Below are 20,333 nucleotides of genomic sequence, written 5' to 3' on the forward strand. Positions count from 1 at the left end.
CAGTCAGCCTGTTCGCTTGCTCGTAAACGATCGTAAATTTTCAGCCGGGAACAGTATTTTTCTCTCACACCAAACCAGCCAGCAGTAAATAATCCACGATACGATACGGCCTCCCGAACAGGCTGAGTACACGCAGCACGTGAAGTGATGGGGAGATCGAGATCGAGAGGTAAGGCCCCGTTTGGCTGGCGCTGGCACCTGCTCCTACGCCGAAATCACTGTTTATCCATATGTATTTCACTGTTTATCAAAACCGTTTTCTCTTTCCTTTCTTCCCCTCTCACAGACGCCGCCGCAGCAGCCAGAGCCAGAAATTCGAGCTTCACCGGCTTCGGCTCTCATTGGCACCTGTCGGCTCGTGGGCGGCCGACATGGTGCTACAGTACCAGAGCCGGGGCCCGTGGGAGCCCGGCCAAACGGGGCCTAAGGAGACGGTCAGATAACTATGGAGAACAATACAAAATGTTACAAGGATATGGTATCGGATGTTAAATATCCAGGTTTGGATATGGACGGATCTAAACCCCGCTAAGGCCTTGTTTGGATGCGCATGTATTCGTCTCAATCCAACTAAATTACATTACATTCCACTCCAACACATGTGGATTAAGGTGGATACACATGTATCCAAGCAAGGCCTAAGGCTGTGTTCGATTGTCAAGGAACGGTGACCAGGAATCATTCCTACCAGAAATGTCTGTGTAATTTATGGCCCCGTTCGGCTGATAGAATCTTAGCTGAAACTGGCTTGTTGTGTGAGAGAGAAATATTGTTTGGCTGGATGGATGAATAGTGTCATGTAAGGGACTGGCTGGTTTCTTACGACCAGCGAACAGCCCCTATATAGTCAAATCCTCACCAGGAACTATTCCTACCAGAACAGCCCTAGCCGAACGAACCCTAAATGGATTCATACTCAGATACGGTAAAAAAAAAATTCTATACCATTTGCAGCCCTAGGCGTCACACATGTGACTCTTGCAAGTGCGTCGTGTGGCAGCTCGCGGTCAGAACATGATTTAGTAGGGTTCGCGGAGATGTTCTAGGTTTGATGGGCCAGCTACTGGGCTATATGTGTGGGCTTGCTTATATTTTTTGTCAGAAATGATAAGAAAGAGCCATTCGCTCAACTGCTTGGTCTCCCGTCACATCTCATGGTGGCACGAGGCCAGTAAAATAAGCCACACGCGCCTGGCGTGACAGCGGCTCAACATCGCGGTATACAGCATACAACACGTACATGCACGGAGCGGCTATGTCCACGGCGAAGAACTGATTAAAAAGGCCATCAGAGACGAGGACAGCAAACCGTGTCCAAATTAAGTCAGCCGATGGAAGAGTCGCCAATAGCTAGTGTAAGAACACCGGTGAGCCTTCTTCAGCAACTATTGCTTGGCGTTACTGTATTTTTTTTTTTTTTTTTGAGATTTCGTTACTGTAATATTCATGTCACTCTTATCGTGCATGCATGCTCTCGCACGTGTCTTCGGAGCTACTCCCTAGCTCCGCTCTAAAATATATTCCCTCTATTTCATAATATTTGTTCTATGTTTTTAAAAAAAATATTAATGTAGTTTTCATGTTTCTCTTTAATGCCATTTTGTGTAGATACGTATTATGGAACAGATGGATTAAATATTTTTCACTTTTGTTCGTAGTCAAATTACTCTAACTTTTATCAGGTTTATAGAAAATACGTGAAAACCTAACTAATTCCTAATAAATAAAATGGAGTTATAACAATTGTTATGTAATTTGCATGTTTCGATGGGGTGATTAAAAAAAAGAGTGGTGGTAAGGGTCCTAAAGATAACCGTTTCTTCTGTTGGCTAAACAGATAAGAGGTGGTAAAGGTCCTAAAATATCACCCTTACTTTTGAATTTGTCTATACTATATCCGCGCGTTTCACAAGGACCTACCACTCGATTTTTTTGTACCGTGCGCCCGTGCCCTCGCCCCGCGCTCCTCCTCCATCTCTGGTGGCTCCCCGTCACCGGATCTGCTACCGCCCACCCCTGCCTATCACCATGAGAATTTTTTTATTTTTAACACATTTTTAAACTAATTTTTAAAACTAACATTGTTTAATTTTTTTTCAAATCTAGGCTCGGTAAATTAACGCAGCCGCGCCATGCATGGAGGCGCGGCAAGGCTGCCTACATGGCAGCGACCAGGGCCCCTGACCGGTGACGTGGCCAGCTCTGCCGCGCCACCGATCAGGGCGCGGCGGTGACGCGCCACGCATCAAGGCGCGGCAGTGACGCGCCACTCGCCAGGGCACGGCAGAGCCTAATATAGGCCAGTGGCTTAGTCCCGCCGCGCCACGCCACCGCCCTGCTGACACGAGCAGGTTCCTCTGACACGACGGCTGGTGGGACCTCTTATGTTCATACTCCCGGCAATCGCGGCAAGGGTCCTGCCGAGCACGACGTTGAGGAGGACAAGGAGGAGGACTATGATGAGATTGGGATGTCTCAGCTTGGTGATGCGCCATTTCCTACACAGTTCGATGCACAGGTACTTGAAACAACCATTTGCCATATACATCACAATTACTTGAACATTATAAGTAACGATGCCTATATTGTAATTGCAGGGTCCTAGTTACACTCAGTAGTATCGCTGGGTGTACCGCCAGCGAGACCGTACCGACGTTGGGTTCACCCCTAACGTGCTGCCTTCACGTCCGAAGAGGCAGCGACGTCCGCGGTCACCATATACTCCTAGGTCGTAGGAGTTCTTTAGGATGCACTCGTATTCGGACACCCATATACTGATGGAACATATAGTATGTCGAGTAATGTCAAACTTATGTATTGATGAACTTGTTTCGTAGTTATGACTTGCTGAACTTATGTCGAACAGTTGTATTGTCTAACTTACGATGAACTTGGGACGCGTACAAGTTAGCATTGCTGAACTTGTGTATTGATTGTCTCGTACACTTATCCTTCCTGTTTACCTATTCGTTAAATCGACACGATGACATAACAAAAGTTCATTGTTCCTTTTGCTACTGCTTTGACCGTCGTGCCATGCTAGGCGCGCCATGCTTAGCAGCAGCATTGTAATACCATTTTTCATGGCGAAAGTTTAATGAGATAACACAATGTCCATTACAAAAATAAAACAGTCTTTGTTACATGGGTACAATACATAAATAGTTCAAATGAAATACAATACAACACCAAGAAAGTTCTACTATGATACAAATACCAAATCTAAAACATTGAACTAGCACACATGTATCAATCCTCAGTCTGAAACATATTGAATAAGCAACTCGTCATCCGAGTACAAGTCCTCTAACACAACCTCGTTGATGTGGCTAGGCTCACCGGCATTGCTCTGATCTACCTGTCACCTCTAGTAAGCTGCCTCCACTTTATCTGCGGCCTCTGCGGCCTGAGTCAAGAACGCGTCCTCCTCTGTCTGGCTCATCTATGGCTTCTGCGACCTGACTGAAGAACGTGTCGTCGTCCTCCTCCACCTGCAAGCCCGTCTCTGCTAGAGCGATGAACTCACTCAGTCTGTCAGTGTCGTCCTCAGCCTCCTCTGCCTACAAGCCTACCTCTGCTAGAGCGATGAGCTCGCTCAATCTACCAGTATCGTCCTCAGCGTCCTCTGCCTGCAAGCCCGCCTCAGCAAGAGCGATGAGATCACTCCACCTGGCAGTGCCGTCCTCATCCTCGTGCCCCTCATCAGACAACACAATCAGAGATTGAACAGTGCGACCAGCTCGCGTTCTGTGCTCATGTAACTTCTTTTCCTCAAATCTTGCACGGGCCACCTCTGTAGCATGGTCCTCGCTGCATCCAATCCCTTCATGTATGAAATGCAACAAGTTAGTAATGCCATTATATTACATTTAAACGCAGGCAATGAAAATAACAAGGCTTCCAATGACTCACTGACACACAATGCAACAACATGGTCGTTCAAGACCTGTATCTGTACTCTTTCCTCCTCCCTTGCCTCCTTTCTTGCCCTCTCCTCCTCTAACACCCTCCGTCTCTCCGAGCCATATTTGTCAAGCCCAACATCAATCGGGTTATGAATATCGTGCTGTCTAGCAAACTCACGCATCTTGTTTTTGTGATGTTTAACGAATAGGTTGACATAGTCAGGTCCATATCCCCTCTTCCATGCAATTACTTGCCTTCCCTTCAGTTTATCCAAGAACTTAGCTTGACCATCATAATATTCCCACTTGCATTTCCTAGTGCTCTGTTCAAACGAAAAATTATATCATATATGTCTTAGCAAAAGAAATAATAATACGATTTTATGTTTACCACAAAAATAACCAACCTCATCATAGTCAACCATATGGACACAGTAATGGCCTATTCCAAGCTCCGAAGGGACTAGCCTGTAATTGGATTTAACACCATATTCGCACTTGACTGGAGGTGCTTTGTAAATTAACCTTTCTTTCTTCTTTTCCTTTGCCTGTGGTGGCTCCAGTCATTGATTCTTAGGACCGTAGAGCCACTGATTGAAACGACACTTCGCAATGGCGTGGCGGTGCGGGCTGGGAGGCGCGGCGGTGCGGGTTAGGCGGCACAGAGGCGGCTCCTGCATGGCGCCGAGTGAAACAGAGAGGGAGGGGCGGGACTAGGCCTATATTAGGCTCTGCCGCGCCCTGGATGGTGGCGCGTCACTACCGCGCCTTGATGCGTGGCACGTCATCGCCGTGCCCTAATCGGTGGCGCGACTAAGCTAGCCACATCACCAGTTAGGGGGCCCTGGTCGCTGCCACGTAGGCAGCCTCGCCACGCCCCCATGCATGGCGCGGCAGTGTTAATTCGCCGCGCCGTGCGAATAGGCGTGGCCAAAAGTGTTAGATTTGGAAAAAAAAAATAAACAGTGTTAGTTTTAAAATTAGTTTAAATAATGTGTTAAAAAATCCACAATGACGCCCCCGCCCCACGCTCCTCCTCCATCTCTGGTGGCTCCCCGCCGCCGGATCTGCTGCCGCCCACCTCTGCCTATCACCATGACACCCCCCGCCCCATCACCTCCTCCATGTCCGGTGGCTCCCCACTGCCGGATTTGCCGCTGCCCACCCCTGCCACGCTAACCTGACTTTGCCGGGCTATCAATGTGACGCCCTCGCCCCGCCCTCCTCCTCCATCTCCGGTGGCTCCCTGCTACCGGATCTGCCACCGCCCACCCGCTGCCATGCTAACCAAGCATTGCCAGGCTATCACCGTGATGTCCCTGCCACGTCCGCTGCCTAAATGCCTTCCTCCACCGCTCGGCCGGCGGCACCACCACCGCCTTGCCCCCCACCTCTCCCGCGCCCACCACCAGCCTTCCTCTGATCCTCAGTTTTTTTCTAAACCCGTCAGAGTTGGAGAAGAAAGAGCACTCAACACTCGGTTGTGGTATAGTAATTCTGTTTCTTTTTGCTTTTAACCAAGTCATATGCAAAATCTGAGCCGCTGACCTTGCTTTTGAATTTTTAATGATTATTGATAAATTTGAGTGTTGGCTCCCTCTAAAGCGTAGGGTTATGGACACTCTCAATAAGACATTATTCATGGGGTTGTCACATTGTGTGTGGTCATGGTTTGCTTAGAAGACTAAAAGATTACATAGTTTTCACCGTATATAGGTATGGAATCTATTAACTTTATTTTTCTACAGATGATATCACCGGATTTTGAACCGACGATATGGAGTAACTTCTTTATCAATTACCAGGCACAGCCATTGCAGGTATGTTATCACTTTTACCTGCTAAATTACAGGATTTTTGTTATGTTGTGTCTTGCAGTGGAGTACTACACGATGATTTTGAATTTCTCACTTTATAATATCCTTTTATATAAACTTTATTACTACTACTTTTTCACGGTGTAATAAGATGCCTCGCTTCAGTTTGGTGAGGTTGAGTTCGATTAGAGAGGATTAAAATGCGATGGCGATGATGATGACATAGCCAATAGTTATGGTAAAATACATGTGTCGCATCCGTATACTGAACTCATCATGGCTGCAATTACATGTGTTTATAGCAAGATTATTTTTACTGGACCAACCAGGACTACATCTCGGATCAAGATGACATATGTTCCAGAACAGAAAGAGTATACAAACAAACAGTCAAACCATCTTAAATTGTGTGCCCTTATCTTCCTGAACCAAAGAGTATAACAAAGAACTATAAGATTGTAGAGTATATGTTGTTAGGATCGATATGGTGTACCTCTCTGTGTAACCCGTAGATCGAGTAAGCATCCTCGTCTTCCCGGTAGCTGCACCTCAGAGGGTAGACGCCGGTGTAGGGGCAGCTCCGGCTCGGTGGCGAGACGGTGGTCCAGTGTAGACCTGCAGGGGAACGACGGCGGTGGTGGCGGGCTCATCCCATCGCTGGCAGCACTCTTTAGGATCGGATTAGGGTTTCTCTGTAGGTGGGTGGCGGCTCCGTTGAACCTCATCGTCCGAGCCCTCACCCCCACCTTCCTTTTATGTGTGCTGTGCGACAGGGGCTCACCAACCGGATTAGGGTTAGGCTCCCCCGATCAGGGAGCAGAGATAAGGGCCCAATAGGCCGTTGGGCCTATTGGTGGAGATCAACTAACATTCTCCCCCTTGATGGGCCCTTATCTCTGCTCCCTGATCAGGGGAGCCCAACCCTAATCCGGTTGGTGGGCCCCTGTCGCACAGCACACATAAAAGGAAGGTGGGGGTGAGGGCTCGGACGATGAGGTTCAACGGATCCGCCACCCACCTACAGAGAAACCCTAATCTGATCCTAAATAGTGCTGCCAGCGACGGGATGAGCCCACCACCACCGCCGTCGTTCCCCTGCAGGCCTACACTGGACCGCCGTCTCGCCACCGAGCCGGAGCTGCCCCTACACCGGCGTCTACCCTCTGAGGTGCAGCTACCGGGAAGACGAGGATGCTTACTCGATCTACGGGTTACACAGAGAAGTACACCATATCCGAGAGCCCTATCTCTACACTGATCCGAATGGATCTGTTCTTTTCCCCCGCGCGGTGGCGGTGGTGACCGGGTTCCAGTGACATCCGCCACCCCCGGTCCCTTTTCTTTGCTTTTACCCGGTTAGGGTTAGGATTACATAGAGGCAATCGGCTCTGGTACCATTGTTAGGATCGATATGGTGTACCTCTCTGTGTAACCCGTAGATCGAGTAAGCATCCTCGTCTTCCCGGTAGCTGCACCTCAGAGGGTAGACGCCGGTGTAGGGGCAGCTCCGGCTCGGTGGCGAGACGGCGGTCCAGTGTAGGCCTGCAGGGGAACGACGGCGGTGGTGGCGGGCTCACCCCGTCGCTGGCAGCACTCTTTAGGATCGGATTAGGGTTTCTCTGTAGGTGGGTGGCGGCTCCGTTGAACCTCATCGTCCGAGCCCTCACCCCGACCTTTCTTTTATGTGTGCTCTGCGACAGGGGCCCACCAACCGGATTAGGGTTGGGCTCCCCCGATCAGGGAGCAGAGATAAGGGCCCAATAGGTCGTTGGGCCTATTGATGGAGATCAACTAACATGTGTATATTACTTTGCACATAACTTTTACATAAATGACAGTGAGTGTTGTATAATGTGTGCTTGTATGACTGTAGATGCCAGAAAAATGGCTGAACGATCGAGTTAATGCACTGAAGAACAGGGTGAGTCAGTTCTTTGACGCTTCCAAAGATATGGTTGAGAAAATGAACCTTTTGGACACTATTGAACATTTGGGTATTGGGCATCATTTTGAGGATCAAATTGCTGATACACTACACGAGATCCAACATGAGGAATTCAATAGCTCTAGTCTACATGAGGTTTCTCTACGATTTCGTCTGCTTAGAGAGCATGGTCTCTGGGTGTCTCCAGGTTTGTACATAATACACTACATGACTACAGCATGAATGGTTTTAAGAGACGCCTCTTTTTTTTCTACATATGACTCCATAAAAAAACACCTCTAGAAACGTTTTCGTAGGGCCCAAGCTAATAAGCCGTCATTAGAAATCGATTTATATAGGTGGGTGATCTCAATTGCCGTCCCTAGAACCTTATCATATTCCTAAATTGATTTGACAGATGTATCTCATCTCTCTCCTTTATCTCTTCTCACGTGCAACACTACATGCACGGCAGCTAGCACACACAAAAGTGAGGCGGTGGCCACAACGCGGATGAAAGTGTTGCCGCCGGCGCGGGCACAGCAGCATGGTGTAGTGGTGGCGTGAGTGTCACAGCCACAACATGCCACCTGTGCGGCACCACCGGCATTGGCACGATGACCCACAACCATGCAGGCCACGGTCCTGTAGTGCGGTGGCCACTATATATTAGTGGTGCGAGCTCGGCTGCATAGCTGAGCAACCCGATGGCAGGAATCCCTGCATAGCTGAGCAACCCGATGGCAGGAATCCAAAAGTGGATTCCTTGCTTCTTTCTCAAAGTTGTGCATGAGACTTTTATCTCGCACGGTTGCACGTGGCACGATAAGTGTCACACCCTAAAATTTTCGATTTTGGGTTGTGCATAGAAATCACTAAATAAAATAAATTATTTTAATATTTGGATAAAATTTACCAAGTTTAGTTTGAGCTAGCGCAAATTTAGTTATAGAAAAAATGTAAATTTTCAAAGTTTTCTAATTTTAACGGGCGTTTGGATGATGTGATGTTTGCTTGTTGCTTCTTTGTGTGTTGAGAGTGAGCAAAGTCTTTAAACTACGTTAGTAGGTCGATTTTCCTTCTCCGGCACATCTTTATCTTTTTCTATAATCAAATTCTTTGTTTCTCGGCTCAAATTTTTGTTGGGAGCTTCCTAAAATCTTTTCTTTATAACACAAATCACTCCTTTCAGTTACTCGTCCGTCAATCAATCTCTAAAAACTTCTCGGGAATTTTTCAGTTTTTTTTTGGAACTTGTTCCTACTTGTCTGTGAGCATAATTTAATTTTTAGATGCTCCAAATTATCTTATCATGGGCTCCAAATACTTTATTTGGGTTCCTCATGTTCCATAATGTCTCTGGGAATTTTCCCCGAATTTTTAGAGCTTTCGGAGTATTTTCACGGCTTAAATAATAATTCTAGACTTTTCTGGAATTATTTTATCCACAAAATTAATTAATTCCGAAAATAATAAATATCTCATTTTCCAACCAACTCTCAAAGCCCATGTGCAATAATCCTAATAAATCTCAAAGTCCCATGTATTTATTTACTAATGGGTTTTAATGGTTATTTAGGCCCATTAGTAAATGTGGAGGGTGCAACATCAATTAATACCATATTGCTAGTTGATGTAGATGTTGAGAGTTTTTCTCCCTATAAATATGTACCAACCCCTTGAGCAAAGCGCACCAAAACTACCATAAGGAGAGCCTCTAGTTTAGGAAATCTCTCGTATAATAAATTAGATTTTTTTCCTCCTCGTCGTCGCTGCCACGTTGCCGAACCTAGCCATCCTCTCCTTCGTGCAACAAGTCGAGCCCAACCCTGCGCAGCTGCTGTTGTCATGGCTGTGTGGTGGCTGTACGGAGGCCAAAGATGAAGACGAGATAATTACAAAATTACCACCAGTTTGTAATATTGTCGTCGTATATTCGTTTTAACTCCGTTTCGAATCGTTCCAATTGTGTTAGATTCATATCGATGTGATCTACATGCTAGTGTCATCGTTTTTCATGTCAAGTGACTTTTATATATATGCTTAAATATTAATTTGATTAATATGCATGCAACTAGTTTTTATAAATAAAAGCGACATAATTATATACAATGCTCTTTTGCAAATAAGTTTTAACATGACTAGTTGCTAACATGTTTCTAAATTACAATATGTTTAGTCTAAACACACATCAAATTTGATTAGATGTTCTCACATGTGTATTTGTATTTGCAAGTTAAAGTTGAATTGGCATAAATGATATCAAAATATTTATAAATAAAATATGATTAGCTTCAACTCAGTTTTTAAGTATAAATATAATTTGTTTAATCTAAATTAATGTTACTCACATAGTTTTTCTTAATTAACATAAATCAAGCTTATAGTCTTCTCTTTTCTTTTACAATATAAAACCCTATAGTCGTTTCTTTATAACCGTAGTTCCGATTAGCGTGCTTTTCATGGCTGTGTGTTCGTAGCGACATGTAGAACATCTTTAAAACCTTTTTACTTATTGTTTCATATGTTTGGTGTACTGTTCTAATTTAGTTCTATTATTTGCTTCGTGTATGATTGCATAGATGTTTGTGTGGTACTTTATGATTATGTCCAGTCGGTGAGAAGTACGTTGGTGAAATAGAAGAAGTTAGTGATCCAGAAAAAGTCTTTTGGAGGTTACAATTCAGTAGAAGAAGGATCTGAGTTTTAAGACAAGTATAGCATGTGATCTTCCTTGTTATCCTATACACTTTTAATCATTTAATTCATATTGCATGTGTCTATCTTGACTACCACTAAGGATTTTCTAGTACTTCGTTACCCTGTACCTTGATTCCTATGGGTTATTGCATTGGAAAGTATGATGCTAGTATTCAACTACAACCATGATCTTGTTACTTGACTAATGGAATGTGCAATAAACATTAAAAGATGCTTTTTAGCAACATGGAACAAGGGGGCTAGAGCATTGGGCTATTTTTATGGTGCTCTAGATTTCTCTTCCTAAGGACTTATCTGTAAGCGAACATCTAGGACTTACAGTACAGCTGTGGGGGCTACATGGCTCTAACTTTAGCCCAGTATGAGGACCTTTTCTAGCTTGTTAGTGGTTACCTTTATTGGCGTAAGAATGGCTTGACGAATCGGGTATAGTGCGGCCTCTGTCCCCTTATGTATAGGTTGCGCGTCATTGTGCCATCGGGAAGGGGGGCTCTACATCTGTTTGCCGAGTAAATCTAATGGCCCTATCTTGTTAGACGAATCTTTGAAAGGCTTCATAGTGAACCCTGCCAACCTTCTTTAGTAGTGGGTCAAGAGGCTAATCACCTCGGGCGAAAGGGTAAATCATGACTCATAGTGAAAGTGTACAACCTCTGTAGAGTGTAAAACTGGTATATCAGTCGTGCTCACGGTCATGAGCGGCCTTGGACCCTTACAGAATAGATGATAAACACTGATGATAAAGATGCTCACTAATGATTATTGTTTATGCTATTCATTATTCATGTTTACCTGATCATGTGTTTATATGAGCTTATGAATAAACTTGTTGCCACCCAATTGCTAATAGATGACTCATTAAAAGCTAATCACAGTTGAACCAGTGTCAGCCTTTTGAGCTTCATGAACCCCATGATATATTTGTTGAGTACGACATGTACTTACGCTTGCTTTATTTTTCAATTATTTGGATAAAAATCCCGGATGGGTACCAGATTGCTAGAATTTGGAGGAATTAGGCTTGTGAGCAATCAGTCAGTTGTCCCTGTGGAATTGGAGTCTTCACCCGATGATCAGAGTTGTCTTTCCACTATTTGTTGTCTAAGGTTATATCCTTTATACTAAGTATGTTATATATTGAGCATTGTCTTTCGATATTATCCTTATTTGAAGCTATATGTGAGATTTGACTTCCTGGGCTCACATATGGTGTGTATCTAGTTTTGTTCTTAAAACCAGGTGCTACAACGGGACACATGGCAGAGTGGTAGATCGTAGTGCTATGACAATGTTTCTATTATTTTTGTTTTCTCAAATCACATTCTTTAGGGGTGAACCACATTGTCAATCATCCCTTGTAATTCATTTATGGCACTACTACACAAAGACCATGACCACCGGGATGAAACCCAGCTTGAGTGCTAGTTTTGCAAGGCTCTGGTGAAGGTGGATTGTAAAAATCATGTTCATCACCACGGATTCCAAACCGGCAATAATATTTGATTAAAAAAATTTTAAAAAATATCTGATAGCTAGCCTCCTGCGTTCCTGCCACCTTCTGCCCACATGCCATCTGCACACTGCTACCCTTGGAAGCCACCACCGCTGAGAGCCAGTGCTGTCCGAGCTCCATATGAGCTGCCTCCTCCCTTAGAAGCAGCTATCGCTGAGGGAGAGACGGCACTACTCAACCTTCACATGTTGGCACCACCTAAGCCCACTGCCATGGAAGAGAGCGCCCTACGGGAAGGGCCTGGACAAAGGCGCCACCACCGGTGCGTGGTAGCACTACTGTGGGGAGGTGGTCGCCATGGAGAGGAGGCGGGATCTAGACAACACTTGGAAAGGGGGCAGGATCCAGTCGCGTCATCATCATGTGGAGAGAGAATGGAGACCAATGGGAAAGGGAACTGTGGCAGCACCTATGTGTGGATGGATATAGAAGGGGCGGTGGCTAGGTGAGGACAGAGAGAAAAGAGACCACGATCGGGTGGACGGGGAGAAATAGGAGAGTGAAGGGGCGGCTGACCAGGTGGGTGGGCTTAGGGTTTACATTAATCACCTTCATTTATATACTACGTGCCATGTGGGATCAAGCATGTCTTTCACCATAGGTTCTCATGGTTCCCATTGGTGGTGAAAACAAAATGATTTCCACTATCGATGACTCTATTATAAACTAGCAGTGATATATTATCACCAATAGTTTCAATAGAACAAGTGGTGATTATGACATTGACAAAAAATCCATTTTGTAGTAGTGTAGAGGTGAGTGACTGTAGGGGGTACGACCCTGGATACCCACAGCAGACCACATGGGCTACGCCCCCAGGGGCAGCCCAGCCCACAAGATGAAGCCTTGCGGGGCACGACTCTGCTCGGCGCCTCCCGCAAGACACCGAGAAGATATCCTGAAGATACTACAAGATATGTTAGGATACGTATGATCCCAAGATTCATGTAATCTGTTATTACTTTCCGGTTATCTCTTAGATCTAACCGACTTGTAACCCTGTCCCTAGACTATATAAGGTGGGCAGGGACCCCCTCCAAACTCACGTAATATCATACGATAGCTAATATAAACCAACAGACCACAAGAGTAGGGTATTACATCATACTAACGTCCTGAACCTGTCTAACTCATGTGTCTCTATTGCCTTCTTGTTCTTGATTACACGCCTCTCTATCGATCAATCTACCTTCGTGGGATACCCCTCAGAGGACTGCCAACAATATTCTGTCGACAGTTGGTGCGCTAGGTAGGGGTGTGCGTGTTGTTTCCTTGTCGAATAAGATGGCTTTTTCCTCAGGCTCTTCTTCCCTCCCACAGCCCGGCCGGATCTTCATGGTCGGATCCATCTCGTGGATCATCAACGTTGACCGAGTCGGAGAGCTCCTCGAACCGGTGCAGATCAATTCTGCGCCAATCACTCCTGCACCTATGACTACAGATCCGATCTCAGAAATGCCTCCGAGGTCGCCCTCCTCGACGACTCACCGCCCGCTTCCTCGCTACCAGAGGAGGCAGATCAACAATGACAATCTGATCGCATCCATCAATCGAGTTGGTCTCAAGCTCGCCGATTGCTTCTCCATCACTGAATTGGCTCTGGACACTCTAGTTCAGCATCGACCACCCTCTGATCTAGATCTATCGGAGGCTGCTCGGGAAACTCTAGGGGTTATGGCCCTACCCTTTGGGTTAACCAACGCCGCTGCCGCCTACCAAGATGCCCTAAGGGGTAGATTCGCTGACTAGGTTGGAGATATCCATCCTCCCACCGACCAGATCGCCGACCAGCCTCCGCCGGCTGTCAACATGCTCCACGTCGGTCGACACTCTGGAGTGTCCCTTGAGACCATCTCGGAGGAGAATCCAGACTCCGAGTCCCAGGGCTCTACGGAGATCGTCGCTGAAACGACCACCGAACTACTTCTTCCCCCTCTGTTCCACGGCGGCGCAATCTTCAACGTTAGCATCGCAACCCCCCTTGGAATGGCGAAAACGAGGAGGAACGCGCCGCTCACAAGAACTAGAATGTCAACCACGCGCAGCACCGAGCAAACGAGATTGTCCTTACGATAGGGGAGTAGCAGCTTGACCCGCAAGGAAGACCACTCCAACGTAACCTCGACGACAAGTTTGTCCATGTCAACAGCCACGATGTCTACAAGACCCCAAGCGCCAACCTGGTTGTGGCTACCAATGAGCTTGCCTGACTCCCACAGACACCAGAGGTCGCTAAGGTCACCGCAATGCTTAAAGCGGCGCATTGCCAGGTCAATGAGATCCGCCAGGATCAGAGACCTTCTTACTCCACAACTTCGATTCGCTGATCAGTCGCCACAAGATCCGATCACCACCCAAGTCACTTCACCGACCAGCACCATGACGACAGGCAACCCCTCTAGGGCAGAGCTAGGGGCAACTGCATTGAACATCACCGCCAACCCGACCAGGAGGTTGACCAGAACATCCGAGTGCACCTCAACAATCTCTGAGATGCATGACGACATATCAACGAACGCTGTTTCGGTCGCCATGAAGAAGAAGTATGCCACCAGCAGGAGTACGAGCAAGAATACAGTAACCTAGACTCAGCTCTCAAGCTGCTCGCCACCGGCAATGCTGTAGACGACATCACTGACAACCCCAAAGGGCCCCTAGCATTCACAAGGGCGCTCCGAACACTTTAGTGGCCCCATGGTTTTAAAATCACCGGGGTCGAGCCCTACGAAGGAAGGATGAATCCAACACAGTGGCTATAGGCTTACACCACTGCTGTCTGCGCCATCGAAGGAGACACCAGTGTCATGGCAAACTATCTTCCCATCATACTCACGCTAGCTGCCATGAGCTGGTTTACAAGCCTTGCCCTAGACTCCATTGGATCCTGGGAAGAGCTGAAAAAAGTCTTCACCGATAACTACATGGCTACATGTACTCGGCCGGGCACCAAGCATGATCTGAACCGTATCAACCAGAAGTCGTCTGAGCTCTTCCGTAGCTACATCCGATGCTTTTCTAGGATGAGGAACTCTATTCCCAACATCATGAAGCTGAGGTCATCACCGCCTTCATCCGAGGACTCCACCATCACGAGCTTCGCTCCAAGTTCAACCACAAGCCGCCTACTGAGATTGGTGAGATGATCACGACCGCCAACCAGTATGCTGACACCGAGGAAGCCGAGGTGCGCTTCAATGAGGATGCGGGCACTCATCGCCCAACACGCCGCTACGACGACTACCCCGATGATCGACGCTACAACGACCGCTGCTACGATGACCATAGTTACTATCGTGACAGCAGCCGTGATTGGCAAAAAGGACCCAAGTCTGGCCAAAATTGTCACCGTTGGCCAGACCACATCGTCGCCACCGTCAATGAACCTCACGCCAAGCGCAACTATGACAAGCAATACAAGAAGATCCTCGATGGCCTATGCCCTCTCCATAAGAACGCCAAACATAAGATGAAGGACTGCCTCGGCTTGGCTAAGGAGTTCTAGGACAAAAAGCTGGACGACGACACCAACTATGAGCCGGAGGCCGCTGACCACCTAGGGGCAATAACAATGTCTTTCAGGACCACGACAAGGTGGTTGCCACCATCTTTGGGGGCCTCGCCTCCATCGAGAGCAGAAGAGAATGGAAACTCACCACCCGGCGGGTGCTCGCTGTCACTACGGAAGATGTCGCCGCCAACCCCAGCTATCGCCCATGGTCCAAGGTTCTCATCACCTTCAGTAGGGCAGACCAGTGGGCGGACATCCCCTACATCGGGCGTTTCCTCCTCGTCCTCGACACGACCATCTAGAAAGTGCTCGTTGACGGTGGGAGCGCTCTGAATCTCCTCTTCGCTGGAGCCCTAAAAGAGTTGGGCCTCGGTTTAGCGGATCTCACACCCTCCGACTCCTCCTTTTGGGGTGTGGTACCTGGTAGGGCCTCCAAACCACTTGGAGAGATCACCCTACTAGTACAGTTCAGCACGACAAGCAACTACCGCGTCGAAAACATCAACCTCTACATCGCTGACTTCAACACCGCCTACCATGCCATACTTGGTCGGCCAGCTCTAGCCAAATTCATGGTTGTACCGCACTATGCATACCTGGTGCTGAAGATGCCTTCGCCTGTAGGAGTCCTGGCCCTATGGGCCAACCTCTCCGTTGCCTACGCTTGCAAGACAGAGAGTCTCGTCCTCGCTGAAGCCACTGACCTCTCCATCCAGATGGCTAGGGTGGTCACCGAAGCCAAGACGGTGCCCACCGACAACATGGAGATCCCAGAGCTAGAGTCTCCTCGCGCCTCCACCAAGTCCAAGGAAGTCAAGGAGGTCGGCCTTGGCCTCTACGACCCCTCCAAGACCATTAAGATTGGGGCTCACCTTGACCCCAAATAGGAAAGCGCGCTCATCTTCTTCCTACATACCAACACCAACGTGTTTGCTTGGAAACCTATAGACATGTCGGGGGTACCACGGGAAAAGATCGAGCACTCCTTGAATGTCTCGCCGACTGCCAAACTGATCAAGTAGAAACTCCGTAGATTCGCGCCAGACAAGGAGGCTATTAGGGTAGAAATAAAATGGCTCCTAGCTACCAGATTCATAAAAGAAGTGTATCATCCTGAGTGGTTAGCAAACCTTGTTCTCATTCAAAAAAAGAATAAAGAATGGAGAATGTGTATTGATTACACTGATCTTAACAAACACTGTCCTAAAGACCCCTTCGGTCTGCCTCGGATAGATGAGGTTGTAGACTCCACCACCGGCTGCGAACTACTCTCCTTCCTCGATTGTTACTCTGGCTATAACCAGATCTCCCTCAAGGAAGAAGACCAGATCAAAACATCGTTCATCACGCCCTTCGGTGCATACTGCTACACCACCATGTCCTTCGGACTCAAGAACGCCGGGGCGACTTATCAAAGGGTCATCCATATGTGCCTCGATCAACAGATCGGCCGCAATGTCGAAGCTTACATCGACAATGTGGTCGTCAAATCCAAAACCACCGATGATCTTATCGCTGACCTCGAAGAAACATTTACCAACCTTAAAAGGTACCGATAGAAGCTGAACCCTTCAAAGTGCATCTTTGGAGTTCCATCTGGTATACTCCTAGGCTACATTATCAGCGCACAAGGTATTGAGCCCAACCCTGACAAGGTTTTCGCCATCACTAACATGAAATGGCCAACATGCGTCAAGGATATACAGAAGCTTATAGGCTGCATGGCTGCTTTAAGCCGCTTCATATCGCGCCTTGGCAAAAAAGGGCTACCGTTCTTCAAACTCCTCAAGGCCTCTGAGCGCTTTTCCTAGTCGGGGGAGGTAGACATAGCTTTTGAGTAGCTCAAGTTGTTCCTAACAAAGCCTCCGATCATGACGATGCCACGGCCAGACGAAACTCTCCTAATCTACATCGCCGCTACTTCTCGCATCATCAGCATGGCCATTGTGGTCGAACATGAGGAGGTCAGGCACACCTATAAGGTGCAATGTCCGGTATACTTCATTGGCGAGGTCCTCAATGAACCCAAGACTCATTATCCTTAGGTCCAGAAGCTGCTGTATGCCGTCCTGATTACGTCGTGTAAGCTCCGCCACTACTTCAAGTATTACAAGATCACCATGGTCACCAAGTTCCCTCTGGGGGACATTCTCCGCAACAAAGAGGCCAATGGCCATATCATCAAGTGGGTTGTTGAGCTTGACACTTACTCCATTGAATTCAGAAGCAGGCCTACAATCAAGTCTCAGGCGCTTGCTGACTTCATCGCTGAGTGGACTGAGATTCAAGAACCTGTCGCCGCTACTTGTCCCGAGCACTGGGTGATGTACTTTGACGGTGCTCTCAACATCAACGGTGCTAGTGCAGACATTCTGTTCATTACGTCGACCAAGGATAATCTCCGATACGTTCTCCGAATACATTTTCCGGCCTCCAACAACGCCGCTGAATATGAAGCATGTCTCCATGGACTCCATATAGCCATTGAGCTCGGCGTTAAACACGTCATGGTATACGGGGACTCCGCATAGGTCATCAACTAGCTCAATAAAGACTGGTCCTGCTCTAGTGAGAAGATGGATGCATATTGTGCAGAAATCAGGAAGCTTGAAGGGAAGTTCTACGGTATCGAGTATCACTACGTGGTACGAGATCAAAATCAGCTCGCCAACCACCTATCCAAGTTAGGCTCCTCTCGCGCCGTGATTTTGCCAGGGGTCTTCATTCAAGATCTCTTAGTGCCATCCATTAAGGAAGAGAAAGAAGTTTAAGAAATTCCCTCCGTCGAGCAGTTGGTACTTACGGTACCTTCGTCGGCCGCCGATTGGAGGGAACAGTTCATCAAGTACCTCACCAGCGCCAAAGTACCCACCGATAAGACTGAAACTGAATGCCTAATTCATCAAAGCAAGCATTATGCACTGGTGGATAGCAAATTGATGAGGAAAAGTGCCAAGGAAGGGATACTACAAAAATGCATCACCCAAGAAGACATAGTGAAGCTACTTCTTGAAATTCACTCTGGTTCTTACGGCAACCACGCGGCCTCGAGAACACTGGTCGGCAAAGCATTCTAAGCTGGTTTTTACTAGCCCACGGCCATCTCCAATGCAGAATATCTCGTCCGATATTGTGAAGGATGCCAATTTTTTGCCAAGCAAATACACGTGTCGGTACAAGCGTTGTAGACCATCCCAGCTTCCTGGCCCTTTGCATGATGGGGACTAGATATGATTGGGCCCTTCAAGCCAGCACCAGGTGGTTTCCGGTACGTATATGTCGCCATCGACAAGTTCTCCAAGTGGATCGAGTATAAACTGCTCATCTCGGCTACTACAAAGAAAGTAGTCGAGCTCTTCAAAGATATCATCCACAGATTTGGTCTCCCGAACAACATCATCACCGACCTCGGAACTACGTTTACTGGCCATCACTTTTGGGACTTCTACGAAGACCGATGCATCTCTGTCAAATATATCTCTGTTGCCCATCCTAGAGCCAACGGCCATGTCAAACGGGCGAACGGCACGATCCTTGATGCCCTCAAAAAGAGGCTATATTAGAAAGGACAAAAGCATCTAGGCAGCTGGCTCAAGGAGCTACCAGCTGTAGTCTGGGGACTGCGCACTCAAGCTAGTCACATCACTGGTGTGTCTCCATATTTCTTGGTCTATAGCTCAGAAGCCATACTACTAGCGGATATTGCCTTCCGAGCACCTAAGGTGGAAAAATATGATGAAGAGCAAGCCGTAGTTGTTCGGATAGAGGACATCGATAGGGCCGAGGAAGAACACCTAATCACTTTTGTCCACATAGCCTTATGTTGTCAAAGAGGTTACCTGACCAGGGTTCTATCGCCTATGTGACTTAGATGGAATCGATGTCCCCAACTCATGGCACATCAAGCATCTTATACGTTTCTATCCTTGAAACGCTCCAGATATGTACTCTCCACTTTATGATGAATAAAGTTTTGGTCTCCATAATTTCTCTCCATTTTTCACATTTTCAGTTTAATCTCCACTTACGGTCGCCAAGCTCTAAGCTACTCCATAACGAACTCAAATATAGAATCGCCAGCGTATTTCACCGAACATGTTCTCCATATCGCCGACCTCGTTTCTCCAAATTGCCAGCGTATTTCACCAAACGAGTTTCTCCAAATCGTCGACCATGTTTCTCCAACTCTCCAATGATTTCACCGAACAAGTTTCTCCAAATCGCCGACCACGTTTCTCTAACTCTCCAATGATTTCACCGAATAGGTTTCTCCAAATCGCCGAACACTTTTCTCCAAACCTCCAAAATGTTTCGTCGACCACCGAGCAGCACACGTTCTGTTCTATTCTCTATGGAAAAGACCCAATCTTCGATCTCTCCCTGCACATGCTATGGGCTCCGCGCTCTGTGTTATGGGTTGTCGGTTGTGGTTCCTTGGTCATGCCTGTTCCTCCTACATGTGCACGGGCTCCGCACTCGACATTATGGTTTATGGGCTAGCCAAGGCCGAGAGTTCAGTAAAGAACTAACTGCTCGGACGCCACTTTTACTACGTTTATCTCCAAGTTATTTTGCCAACCGTCGAGCAGCACGCGTTCTGCTCTACACTCTATGGAGAAGACCCAATCTTCTATCTCTCCCTACATGTGCTACGGGCTCCGTGCTTTGCGTTATGGGTGGTCGGCTGTGGTTCCTTGGTCACGCCTATTCCTCCTACACGTGCACGGGCTCTGCGCTCGACGTTATGGACTATGGGCTAGCTGAGGCCAAAGAGTTCAGTAACGAACTAACTGCTCGGCTGTTACTTATACTACATATAATTGCGTTGGGTTATTACTACAACAATTTTTCATCGCAAATACGAGCAAGTTGCATAAACATGCACTTTATAACATTTATACAAACACATAAATGTTTTCCGTGCTCTTGCGCATTCTAACTACCC

The 20,333-nt window shown here is 47.2% G+C and overlaps 1 pseudogene; it reads left to right on the forward strand.

Annotated features, from left to right (window-relative positions):
* Nucleotides 1–1,331: 1,331 nt before the first annotated feature.
* The window catches only part of LOC136485063 (tau-cadinol synthase-like), a 29,981-nt pseudogene continuing 10,979 nt past the window's right edge, over nucleotides 1,332–20,333 (forward strand).

Source organism: Miscanthus floridulus, chromosome 10 (assembly GCF_019320115.1).
Source record: "Miscanthus floridulus cultivar M001 chromosome 10, ASM1932011v1, whole genome shotgun sequence".
NCBI classification, from domain to species: domain Eukaryota; kingdom Viridiplantae; phylum Streptophyta; class Magnoliopsida; order Poales; family Poaceae; genus Miscanthus; species Miscanthus floridulus.